Genomic DNA, 14,085 nt, shown 5'->3' on the forward strand with positions numbered 1-14,085 from the left:
CCAGGAGCAACATTGTACTCTGTTCCCATACATCAAACACACAAGCAGGATTAGGGGTATTATCTCTAGGGAGAGCCCTGAACCTGGGTACATCGTGCGTCGCATGCGTGTACCAACCTCGTTCCCAGCGCCCACCTTTGTCCCTTCGGTTCTCACCGACTTTAGCCTACCTATGGCATATGTTGTGAGTATTCACCGACACTGGCGCACTCCAATACCTCACTCTCACACGGCCAGACCTCACATATGTCGTCCAACAGATCTGTTTGTTCATGCACGCTCCGCTTGATTCCCATTATCAGCTAATCAAACGGGTCTTGCGCTATCTTTGCGGCACTACTCATTATGGTCTCCAGCTCTTTCGCTCCTCGTCCCACGACCTCATTTCTTACAGTGATGCCGACTGGGTCGGGTGCCCCGACACTCGCAAATCCACGTCTGGGTTCTGTGTCTTCCCCAGCTCCGATCTCATTTCCTGGTCGTCCAAGCGCCAGCCAATGGTTTCCCGTTCCAGTGTCGAGGCTGAGTACCGGGCTATGGCCAACTGCGTCACCGAGTCTTGCTGGCTCCGCCAGCTTCTTGCAGAGCTTCATCGCCCCCACGTCGAGCTACCGTTGTCTATTGCAACAACGTCAGTGCCGTGTACCTCTCCTCCAACCCGGTACAACATCAACGGACGAAGCATATTGAGATTGATCTTCACTTCATCCGTGATCGCGTTGCTCTTGGCGAGGCCAAGGTCTTGCATGTTCCGACTACTTCACAGTCTGCCGACATCTTCACCAAGGGGCTACCTTCATCGGTGTTTTGTGACTACCGAGCCAGTCTCAACGTCCTCTCCAGTGATGTTCGGACTGCACGGGGGGGGGGGGGGGGGGGGGGGGGTTGAGTTGTTACGTTCCTTGTGCATTACGCTGCCTTGTACTTATCCACTGTAACCACCATACCTGGTCCTGGGGATGACCGCGGCACCACCTCCTCCATATCCCTGCATGTAGGGATCGGTGGTGACCCTTGGTGTATATATGTGTAATCACTTGATGAATAAAGTGTGTGCATTGTTCCACAATTCTTCTTTTATTACTTCAAAGTTTAAGCATTACACCCGTCCTTCCCATAACTAGGATGTACACATATGAACCAAAGTAGTCAGAACAGCAGCGACCTCACCGTCAGGTCAGGGTAAGAAAAATTAAGTTGGTTTTCTTGCTGTTATACACATTCCAATTTAAAGTTCAACAGAAAACTACTGTACAAGCCAAGAATACAACCTCCTGCCGTATGCGTTCCCGCGATTACGAGTGCGATTGTAGACTCGCTATCGTCCAATCCCGCATCTTCAGCAGTAAACAGCCGCTGCGAGAAGGATGAGTGCTCTAGCTCATATATATGAACCACTGCAAACGACTGGATAGCACCAGCAACCTCACTCCTAGGGCACCTCCCTCTCAAAACAGGCTTTCTCCCCGCTTTATATATAAAGCATAAGTTCCAGCATCCATACAACCACAGCCCAACATAGTGATAAAACAAAAGAGTGTTGGGGCAACAGCACAGTCACGCCCAAGAAAAGGAAAAAGAAAACAGAAAACGCCAACAAAGGGGCAAGCTAAGCATCATGGGAGCGGGGGAAGAGCCGTCGGGCAGACATCATCAGCGCGTCCAGATAGCCCTGAAGCCGGCCGCGGTCTCGGGGCCTAACGAGCGGATGCCAATGCTGCAAGAAGGCAAGGAATTTGAAGAACGAGTCAGATGCATGCCGCTGAAACACCCGCTCAATCACCATCTTATTGCGAGTCGTCCAAAGAGTCCACGTCAATGCTGCGAATACCAGCCAGAACAATCAGCGCTTACGGCCAGCCTGGGTGTCCCTTACTTGCAGAAATTCTGCGAGGTCATGGGCCTCCCACTCAGGTCCCAGAGCCTCACGCACAAAGCATCAAAGGGCTTGTGCCGCAATGCAGGAGAATAGAATATGACTTCCAATCTCTGGGACGTGGCACAGGGGACAGGTGCCGTTACCCGGACCATGGCGTTTCAGCACCTCGGTCCCTGAAGGCAGGAGGTCATGGAGAAGCTGCCAAACAAAAATCTTAATCTTCAGGGGCAACGGTGCCTTCCAAAGTGGGGATAACCACGGAAGGACCGGCAACCTGCACAGAGCCAAATATGCCAAGCTAACGGAGAATTCTCCCGAAGGAGAAAGACCCCAAGACACATAATCTCTACCCGACGAGACTAGGAGAGGCACCACTTCCTTCAAGATCTCCCACTCGTGGACCTCGGCTGTACCGAGGGGGTGGCGGAACGCAACATGCCATCCGTCCTCCAGAGCGGACGTGGAGACAAGGGCGGTTGGGTCGCCGCAAAGAGCAAAGAGCATCGGAAATCGCAGGCGTAAAGGTTCCCCATCCAGCCACGGGTCCAACCAAAACTGGGTCCCAGACCCATTGCCCGCCGAGACCCGTAGGCCCAGCCTAATATCATTCTTGATGCCTTGAATAGATTTCTAGAACTGCGACCCAGTCGCGAGCGAGCAGGCCAAGAGGGGTCTACCCTAAAGGTACTTGGCCTCAATTAATTGTAGCCACAGACCCCCATCTCCCTGTAGGATCCGCCAAACCCAACGCAGCATCAGGGCAACGTTCATGCGGCGGGATGCAGGTATGCCCAAGCCCCCTCGATCCTTCGGTAAGCAAATATCGGCCCACTTCACCATGTGGTATTTAGGCCTACCATCCCCTGCCTGTCAGAAGAACCTAGCCAGCTCCTTGTCAAAGGAGCTATGTACGCCTTCAGGCAAGATATACATCCCCATCATATATATGGGGAGACTCGCAAGGTTAGCGCTAATGAGGACGGTCTTGCTGCCCTTAGACGTGAACCTGCCGCACCAGGGCTCCGCACGGGACGCTACTCGTCCCACGAGCGGATCAAACCCGCTAACCATGATCCTGGACTCAGCCAGAGGCATCCCCAAATAAGAGATGGGGAGGACAGCCAGGGCAAGGAAAGTCCCATCTCTGTCATCCAAATTTCTACAGGAATAATTTCAGACATGTAAACGTCGAAACGACTTGTAGACCGAGAACAAATTGCCACCACATTCCAATTTAATATGTGTTAATTTCAGCCGTATAAAAAGACATTCAAATGACTTGGAAGTCCAGCAAAAAAACTAAAAGCTAAGAATGTGACCTCCTGCCGTATGGGTTCTTGCGATGACCTCTGCCTTATGTGTCCCGCATCTTCGGGAGAGAGTCATGAATGCGATTGTAGACTTGCTCTGAAAATTCCAGGCCCGGTATCATCCCCATCAAGTAAATTACTGTGAAAATGATGATTGCTTCCATTACAAAATCAGTGGAAGTCAGTAGCAGTGTAAGTCTCCGATCAATCCAAAGCTGCTCTGGTGTTGGTGTGGGGCTTATCGACCATCGCAAAACAGTGGACAACAGTAGTTATCTTAGACCTCAATCAGTCTCAGGGCAACAAAAATACATATGTTGCTTTTTCTAAGGAATATTTTTTAGAGCAGTATTGTATACATAGCTACCTCAAAACGAATAATTTAGCTCATAAGAAATTAAGAAAGGATCAGGAATTTAACTCATCACTCATCATATGAAGAAGACAAAATAAAAACAGCAAAAAAACATAAACACTGCCAGCAAATATTAACTTGGGTATTAGAGATAACAAACACATGAATAGGGGTGTTTATAAATGTGCTCCCTTTGTAAAGCTTGGGCTCAGTGTTCCCACGCCTCCAGCGATATTCGTCATGGGCAGATAGTACGGCCGCCTCCATTGTTCCCCACGTCGAGTGCAGTAATGAAGTGGAAGTTTGACGGTCCGACACTATGCTGGGTGATGGATCAGAGCCGGGGTAGGTCAGCGGCGTGGCCGCCGACGCTCGTACCTGCCAGGCACTCCGATCCAGTACCTTTGCTGACGCGTAGCCACCTTTAATCGTAGAGTCTCGTCATGACCTACGACCTGATGTGACTTAAGGTCCCCGGCCGGCTAGCCCGCCTGGGCATGGCCGCCTCGTTTCTAGCCGGCTGGCTTGGTCAAGGCGGTCAAGAAGAGGTAGCCGTCTCGTCCTCCAGCCGGTAGGTGCAGTCTAGCCGGCCAGAGGACTTGGGCCTTGGGGAATTATACTTGGTCATTCTTTTTGGGCAGGAGAAGAAGGAGCAGGCTCGATGAGCCTACCCCGGGGTTATCCCCCAACACTCGGGCTCAGTATATGGAGATGATGATGATTGCAGAGGAATTCGTGTCGACTGCACTTTTATCATTTTTGGTAAGGTTAAGTTCTTGTAACCATGAATGTGATTGTTTACCTGCAGTCCAGTGTCGCATATGGACCAAACTAGTTGACAGCAGCAGCCTCACCATCAACTCAGGGTGAGAAAAATTAAGCTGATTTCTTGCTGTCACACGCATTGTGATTTAATCGACGGCAATTTCAACGGTATAAAAATCATCCAAATGACTTTGAAGTTCAGCAGAAAACTACTGTACAAGCCAAGAATGCAACCTCCTGCCGTATGCGTCTCCTGCAATTAAGAGTGTGATTGACAAGCACTGCAAGGACGACAAGTCCTCCGGCTCATATGAACCACTATAAATAACTGGACAGCAGCAGCAACCTCGCTCTCAGGGCAAAAAAAAGTCCAGTATCTGTCATCCGAATTTCTACAGCAATAATTTCAGACATGTAAACGTCGAAACGACTTGTAGACCAAGAACAAATTGCTAATGCGTTAATTTCAGCCATATAAATAACATTCAAATGACTTGAAAGTCCAGGAAAAAAGAGAGCTAAAAAGCTAAGAATGTGACCTCCTGCGTATGGGTTCTTGCGATTACCAGTACCGCTGTAGACTCGCTGCCGTATGTGTCCCGCATCTTCGGCAGAGAATCATGAATGCGAGTGCAGACTTGCTCTGAAAATTCAGAGCCTGGAGCGAAAGGTGGGAGGGGAGGGTGCGCGCTGTCCTCTGGGAGCTCTATACGACGCCTTGTGCACCCGACTGCCAAGGAAACGCACAAAAGACTCAGACCTGGGCTGGCCCGGTAGCCATTTTACTGTAGCGCCAGATCGATAATACAGTAAAAAAACACATGCGAGCAAATGCTTCTGTAGCTGCTGCATATTGTAAAAGACGAACCTTTTCAAAAATTACGACATTTTAAATTGAATATGTTTCTGAAAACATGATGTTTTTTCAAATATGCGAACCTTTTTTCAAAAAACGTTGAACACTTTTTGGTTTGGGAAAAGATTACGTTTCACCGGCTGATCTGATTGATCCATCCGCCGCCTGCTCGTCCGTTAGATCTCGCCTCGATCACGAACCATTTCCCGAAACTGGCTCGTTGTTTCAGAAACTGAAGCGTTAATTCATGACGGGGGCTGAAGCTGGAGCACTCCAGGTTCCTCGTCGTGGCTACTCTGCTACTGGGGACGAGCCTGCCGGAGTCCGGCGAACCGCCACCGCCATCGGTCCTCGCCAGCTCGCCGGATCCCCACCTCGCCGACGAGATCCAGCCCCTCGCCGGGTCCCCACCTCACCGGATCGCCAGATCCCCACCTCGTGCGGTGAACGAGGAGGTGTGCGGCGCGGACGCCGGCAAGCTTCCGCCGCCGGGAGCTTCTCTGCCTCGCTGGAGATGCGTCCCTGCTCGCACGCCCGACTCTCCGTTGAGCATGGATCCCGGCTGCAACATGACTTTTGTTGCAAAAATTCCTGAAACTCGACCGTTGTTGCAAAAAATTCTTTTGTAAAAATATTTATGTTACAGAAAGATGAAGAAAAATAATAATTCTGCAACAAGCAAATTGTTTCTGAAAGTCGACCGTTGTTTCAGGAATTAACGGATCCAAAGTTTATTTCTTGCAATAAATCGAAAGTTTCCGCAACTCGAGCGTCGTTTCAGAAAATAACTGCTGACCATGCGACGGGAATGTGCGGTGTTAGGTCGGCATCCGACGGCTAGCTAGGTGATGAATAATTTTTCAAAATCATCCGGCGGACGCGTAGCGTTCCCCTTTTGATTTCTGGAACATTTTTCGAATTTTTTATTATATGTTGAAAATAGGAAACATTGTTTCGAAAGCGCAAACATTTTTTAGAAATACGAACATTTGCAAGAATTTTTACAAATTCCGGAACATTTTTTCAAAAGTCGGAATACTTTTGAAATTCCGGAACATTTGTATGAAATATACAAAACAATTTTATCAAAATCCAGAGCATTTTTTGAAATTTCGGAACATTTTTCTGAAAATCCGAAACTATTTATAAATATTCGGAACATTTTTCAAATTCTGAAACATCTTCTAAAATGCCGGATTTTTTTTAAATTACGGAACATTTTCTTGAAAAATACGAAACATTTTTATAAAATTCTGGTACATTTTTTCAAATTCCAGAACATTTTTCTAAAATCCGGAACGTTTTTTTCAAAATTCTGGAACATTTTTTCAAATTCCAGAACATTTTTCGGAAAATACGAAACCTTTGTATAAAAATTCCGGAACATTGTTTGAAATTCTGAAACATTTATTCAAATTCTGGAACATTTTTTCAAATTATGAAACATTGTTTCAATTTATGGAACAATTTGTTAAATTTTGGAACATTTTTACAAATTCCGAAACATTTTTTCAAATTCTGGAACATTTTTTCAAATTCCAAAACATTTTTTGAAAATCCAGGACTTTTTTGAAACAGAAACAGAAAGAAAGAAATATAAAAGAATGAAGAAAAAAGAAACTGATTTTTTTATTATCCAGAACATTTTTTGAAACAAAAACAGAAAAGAAAAACAGAAAAAGAAAACTAAAAAAACAGGTTCAGTGAACATTATAGAAGTTTTCCAAAACCGGAAAAAACCGACTAAAAACCCTAGAAGATTCCCAAAACCGGAACCACCTAAACATGTTAACGGGCCGGCCCATGTAATCACTCCTGTGTTTGCCCTGTTCTGTGCGTTTGCCCGACAGTTTGACGCAAAGAGCATGAAATAGGATATTCCCTGTCCTCATTCCTAGTGCACGAGTCATGTTATAGAAGGTCCCGTTACATCGTCCGTGACACATTTTAGTTTGGTCAGTTTATAGCTTCTGCCTCACAAGATGCCCAAATTACAACACCACAACCATTGTGAGACCTCCTCCCCATCACCTTAAGCGTCAAGGATGGTATTCACCGCTCATGTGCATCCCCACTTGGACTAGCACATGCAAAGGAGGCGAGCGCTCTCTAAGGACACACTGTTTTCCCGGTTGGCTGCTCATGATTGACCAGTCCAGATAGGATTTTCCAAAAAGTAGCCAGACAATTTGTTTACAACAAGGTGATGGGTTCTAGGGAAAATCCTATATGCCGCTCACTGCGTCCAATTGTTGACGCTTCGCACAGGGTGATGGGTCCAAAACAGGAACACTTTGTGAAAACACGGGCATTTTCAAGACATCAGGACTTCTTTTTAAAAATGTGAACAATTAAAAAAATCAAGAATTTTTTCAATAAAAAATATGGACATTCATTAAAAAGAAAATAAAGAAACAAAAACGAATATAGAAAATAGAAAACCAAACAAAACCGGTAAAAACTGAACATGAACCATGTAGGAAGTTCTTAAACACGTGACTCGATTGAGGCTAAATAGGCTGATCCATCTCTCGGTTATTCACCTTATTAAAACGTCAAATAATATGGATCCTAGGGAGTAAATTTTTTTAAAAACGTAAAATGCTACTCCCTTAGATCCATAGAAATTTGAAATCAACGACAATTAATATGGATTATAGCAGTAGCATCTTTTGAAATTATAGGTAATTTATTTAAAATTTCAACATTTTTTTAAAATATAAACATTTAAAAAAACTCCCCCAAGGAACATTCTCTGAAAACACGACATTTTAAAAAATCAAGACTTATATATGAAAAGTTAACCGTTTAAAAAATCTAACATTTTGAAAAATTCAAGACATGTATATGAAAAGTGAACAGTTAAAAATCTAATATTTTCCCTAATTTCATAACATTTAAGAAAAAGGAAAGAGAAAAAGATAAAAACCAAAATATAAAGCAAAAAACCGAACATGAACCGTCTAGAAAGTTCCTAAAACCAGGATTCTGTAGAGCACGTAGCTGCTATGGCTCGATGCATCTCTCGGTCATTCACCTTCCTGAAATGACGAATGTTTTGTTGCAGAATGCATCAAATAGGTTTCATCATTCTTTCGTCTTTCATCTGCTTTCGAATTTCCCTTTCGTCAGGGTTAGGTGAAGCACTACAGCCGAAGGCCATGCTCACATAGAGGGCCTATTTGGTGCACCGAGCAATTGGTGCTACTTGTGCACTGGACCCCACACAATTGATGCTCGCCATGATGGTGATAAGATAAAAAAAACTTTTATTTACTTTGTAGGGGCGCACAACCGCGATATGGTGCCACATAATTTGACCACGAGCATGACAAAAAACAGGAGACATATGAATCCAGGCGTGGATCGGAGGTTACGTTCCGAACGTACAACCCCCTACACGATTTGGGTCAGCCCGTTGGGCGCCATTTGTTACGTTCTTTATTTTCTATTATCCTCGTTTTTTGTTTTACCATTAAATTTATATATAATAATTTTATTTTGAGAAAATTTTAAAATATTCACAAAAACATTACAAAGCCATAAAATGTTCGTAACTTCAAAAGTATTGTTTATTATTTCAAAAACTATTCATGAATTTCACAGAATGTTCACAGAGTTCAAAACTTGTTCAATTTTTTAAAAATGGTCACAAATTCAAAACAATCATGGTTTTAAAAAAATGTTTGTTTCAAAACAAAATATAAATTAAAAAAATATGTTGACAAACTTCATAGAGTTTCTGAATATAAAAAATGTTCACAATTTAAGAAATGTGCAGGAATTTCAATAAAATCTGGAAGTTAGGAAGGTTGTTACCAAAGTTCAAAAAAAACTTGCCTATATTTAAAATGTTCCAAAATTAAATAATTGTTAACAATTAAAACATATCTTGAATTTTAAAAAATATTTAAGAATTTGAAAATTATTCTCTTATATTGACAAACGTGAATTTAAATTTGATTGCAAATTTTATAAATCATGCACAATTTTCAAAGAAATCACTAATTTTAAAAATTGTTTCAAGGAAGGATCTAGAAGTTTCCAAAACCAGTGGGAAAAAAGCAGAATGGGCCATCCCATGCAGAGGACAGGGCGTGTGTAGGTTATACGGTAGATTGCTTTTTTTTATTTACCACAATACAAACATAGATGTTCATACATATGTATATACACTCACCTTAACGAACGCACATGTTATTCTTATAAGCATCTTTGAAAGACTAAGCCGACACAATATATCAAGATCTACTAGAGAGACACTTATGGTTAGTTGGTTGATATCCAGATACCTTCATGGGAAATAAGAAACACCCAAAAACAGTTGATCAGTTTGTATTATTGCGTGTGCAAGTCTACCACAATGCCCAACCCTAGTTCTTATCGATACATCATTCTTATGGTGAAAACAACTCAATGGTTCGTGCGTGCAAACAAGGCCCGCCCGTTTTACACGGCTCGTCCCCCTTGCCTCTCCCCATACCTCAACACGTTTTGGTCCTCGACGATAGATGACCTCTCAAGTGGCTGCATCATTAAAAAGTGCTACGGCAATTCTTTGTACTTAGGAATTATCACACCTGTTGCATGCCACACCATGTGATCGATGCCGATCAAACAACAGAACGTGCGACTGATGTTGTTGATCGATGAAAGCGTTTTTCAAATAATTGGTGGTTGGATGGTTAGGAGAACAGAAATATTCATGTCCCGTGAGAGTTCAAGTTCTAGGCTTGAAGTTGGTGCTCGCATTATTTTTGAATTTATTTTTGGCTTCTGTCAGTGTTCATTCAGTGAAAGGAGACATCCCGTCGAGGCGAGACACATGTGATGACTTTGTAAAGTCTGAAGATGCTTTGTCGACTCAGTCTCTCGGAGATGCTCAAAGAAGTAGAGTATGCGTGCGTGCGTGCGTGTGTGCATGCATAACGACAAGTGTATGCTCATGTATGCAAGCGACTTCGATCGTATTGTGTTAAAAAAAATCAATTGCAAAGTAAAGACAGTGACGAATAAAAATCCCCTTTTGCAGGGGAGCCCAACTCTGCCCGTTTATAACCCTTGTGGCGGACAGTGACGAATATTGTGTTTAAAAAATATTTTCCGGACAGAAAGACGTATCCACATTTTTTGCAACTCGGACCCTTGTGGCTGCCGGCGAGCGATTCCCGCCCTAATTCTCCGGCGTCTAAGCGAGCTCCTCGTCTTTCCTTGGGCTCCGGCGAAGCGCCCCCATTCCTCTGCTCCGGTGAGTAATCCCCCTTGCTCTCACTTCGTTTTTAGTGACACGATTATTTTCAGGATCTGCGCATTAGAAAGAGCTTAGTTACAGAAGCGTCGATCCGCAGAACAAAGCTCCATGTGATTCCGATATGCTGCAAATATCTACTAGTACATGGTGATGACTGGTTATTCATGCATCAGCTGGCAGGTGCTAGCACAGGGGAGGGGAAAGATCGGAACATGTTCAGTCGACTGCTGATATTTGAAGGAACAGGGAAATAGATATTCTGTGATGTTCTCAGCACAATGGAAATGACAATCATGTTTCCTGAGGATCCCAGTGTGGAATAATGCACTGTAGGAAATATAAATCAGCGGAGCGTCACAACAAGGTAAGCAACAAACCACTGCATTTCTAACTGTTATTATACAGTCCAAATGAAGTTCTCATATGGTCTTGCAAATACCTGGTAGTAGTATTTTATTACATGGGGACGGACGATTATTCATACAATCAGGTGCTAATAAGTAATAGAGTGGAAAGAAGGAAATATAATGCACGCTAGTGCTACTGCTATGTATTGTTGTGCAACACATGGACTAAGTGCATGTCTTCAAATAATGGCAGCATTCTCTGTGCTTTTATGTTCTAGGATGATGATTTTCAGACGACACAAAGGGCTTAGGGGGAATCTGTAGGTTCTGCAACCTCCCAGTTAACATGTTTACCACCTTTGTCATTGATGGCCGATTCTTCGGGTTCCACTGGATACACCACAGGGCCACAATAGTCAGCTGCCTCATCTTTTCTTTTTCTTCTCCTGTCATTTCTGAAGTAAGCTCCCATTCATGTCCACTGATTACTCTCTCGTAGACCCATTCAGGGAGATATACCTCGTCCTGGTACTCAACACTTGGGTCTGAGTTCCTCCTTCCACTCACCATTTCTAGCACCAGCATGCCGAAACTGTACACGTCTGACTTGTAAGACACCCCTCCAAAGTTCCGAGAATATACCTCTGGTGCGATGTATCCCATTGTGCCTCTGGCTGCAGTCAAGGTAATGATGCTTTGGTCCCTTGCACACAGCTTTGCAAGGCCAAAGTCTGAGATCTTTGGATTGAAGTTGTAGTCCAGCAGGATGTTATGTGGCTTGATGTCAAAGTGGAGGATGCGCTGGTTGCAGCCTTGATGCAGGTATTCCATTCCTCTGGCAATGCCTAAAGCAATATCTAGCATTTTGTTGGGTGCTAGGAGCTGTCGAGAGATATTCGGAACTTGTGGGAATATGTATTTCTCCAGTGACTCGTTAGGCATGAATTCATAAATAAGGGCCCGTCTCATTCCTTCGGAGCAAAAGCCCAAGAGACGTACGATATTTGCATGGTGGATCAGTCCAATGGTTGCAACTTCATTGATGAAGTCCTCCCCCTCTCCTGTAGAGCTCTCTAGCATCTTGACTGCCACGGGTACTCCATTTGGTAGCTCGCCTTTGTACACACTTCCGAATCCACCCTGACCGAGTTTATCCTTGAACCTTCTTGCTATCTTCTTAACATCACGGAAGGTGTATCTTGTAGGTTTCGATGTGCCATATGCCTTGAGAAACATTTCAACCTTCATATTTATCTCTTCATTGTACCTTGACTTCAAGGAGAAATATATCACAATGGCCACCATCGATGAAAAAACTACAAATGCAGCTACAGATGAGGCTGCTGATTAGAAAAAATAAAGGAAATTAGCTAATTGCATTCAGATAAGAGGCCATGCATTCCCGACTCTTATTGTAATGGGAAAACACAAAGGAGTTACAGTGGTAAGCAACAAGAATTTCATTTAGAATGAGCAAAAGGAAAAGAGTTGCAACATTACCCGCAATTGGGACGACATGGGTACCTGCATTTGCATGTAGGAAGAATATCATTAGTTTTTTCCATGATTTAATTTGAATGTAGATGAAAACAGAAGACTACTTCATTACTTCTACAAAGTATGTTTGGAACAACTAATTCCTGATTCGTTGGTGCGTGTCTATTGGACCTTAGACATATGGTGTAATATCGATTAATTATTCTTTGTTATGTTATAGTTGTACACTTATTTATTCATATTCAGATATCAAATACTAAAGCAATATGAAAAATGATCAATTAAGGTTCATCTCTTACTTTTTATGTGCCGAGAATTTTACAAATTAGTACCACCATAGGTTTTCCCATATAATTTGGCACTTGCATCTCTTAACGGATGTTTTTTGGTGGGAACTTTCAAGGATGTGAACCTACAGACTGTATGTGCTTGAACAACTTAACCATTTCTATGATTTGCATCACATTTTTGTTTGTTAAATAATTGAACTATCGGTGAAAATCCTATTGGAAGATTTAAAACAGTTAACACCGGAATATAAGAGATTGAATTGTTGTTCCAAAATAAATTGACACACCAAGGGAAAGAAAGAATACCATGGGGCTGGCAGAATGCTTGACGGCTTCGTGAACTGAATCCACAGTGTCAACCTTCACGTTCACACTGTTGGCAGACATCGGTAAGGTTACTGAGGTACCAAGTGAATGTTGTTTCACCAAAACTGATGACTGCACTCGCTTTTTTGTTGAAGGCAAGATCGTCTTGTAAGTTTGGGCCATGTATATCATAGCTGTAGGGTACTGGAATGCCTCTAGAAACAGCCTCACAGTCTCGTGGTAGATCATATATGTATGCATAAGCTGACGCCGCCAAATACCAGAATTGGGTTGCGTTGTTACTGAGACAAGCAGCTGGGCCAGCTATGCTGTATGGATCTGCAGGTATGAATCCGCTTGAACAACGTACCAGGGTCGTTCGTGATGGAGGTAGTTTGTACACATCAGTTGCTAAATTTGTTGAGATGAGCCTCTGAAGTGGGCACTGCATCGCAGGTTCCGCAAGCGGGGCGACGTTGATGACACGGTGTCTGTAGTAGATCTCGGTCACTTTGCAGGAGCCAAGAACAGGGTGATCCAGGATTATGTCATCCCCGGAGCATGATAACTGCATGCCAGGTGCGCCACATGATGATAGCCCGAACGGGAACCGGATCTCAGGGCCATGTTTGCTGCACCTGTGAGGTGAACATTGTTTGGAGAAACCTTCATCATCCGATGCTGCGCCCACATAGGTTTGATGGGTTAGAAGAGATAGCAGCAGCGGTGTCAGAAGAAATTTAAGCAAATCCATGGGATGTATTGGGTATGAAGATGGAAGAAGAGAAAGCCAGGAGTATTAAAAATCGCAGTTTTCTTTAACCTCTGGTGAGGATGGGGGTGGCGCTTGTCTTGAAAGTAATGTGCCTGGCCAGGAATTCCAGCTGTCACCAAAACCTCTGTCATAGGTGTTGTATGGCTCAGAAATTAAGTTCCGTGGTTCTATTACTGTTTTGGACCATTTATGCCATTTCACCACACATATATCCTCTAGTGCTCCAATAAAATTCCAATCCTCTAAGGACATGGTAAAGCATAAAAAATATGTGCATCCATTTAGCTTTATAATTATCATTTCGGTTCGGACCACCAGTTGTTTCTTGTTAGTTTCCATGTAGTACTTCCCTTCCTTCCTATTGCATTATACCATTTAATTCCTGATAGGTCGTTTTCCATTGCTACATCTCCATGATGAACCTGTCTTAATACTGCCAAGAAGATCTTCAAGG

General features: G+C 43.5%; 1 pseudogene; it reads right to left on the reverse strand.

The window, feature by feature from the left end:
• Nucleotides 1-10,968: 10,968 nt before the first annotated feature.
• On the reverse strand, nt 10,969-13,625 carry LOC123439160 (annotated as a pseudogene).
• Between the last annotated feature and the right edge of the window lie 460 nt (nt 13,626-14,085).

The sequence above is a fragment of the Hordeum vulgare genome, chromosome 3H (genome assembly GCF_904849725.1).
Source record: "Hordeum vulgare subsp. vulgare chromosome 3H, MorexV3_pseudomolecules_assembly, whole genome shotgun sequence".
NCBI lineage: Eukaryota > Viridiplantae > Streptophyta > Magnoliopsida > Poales > Poaceae > Hordeum > Hordeum vulgare.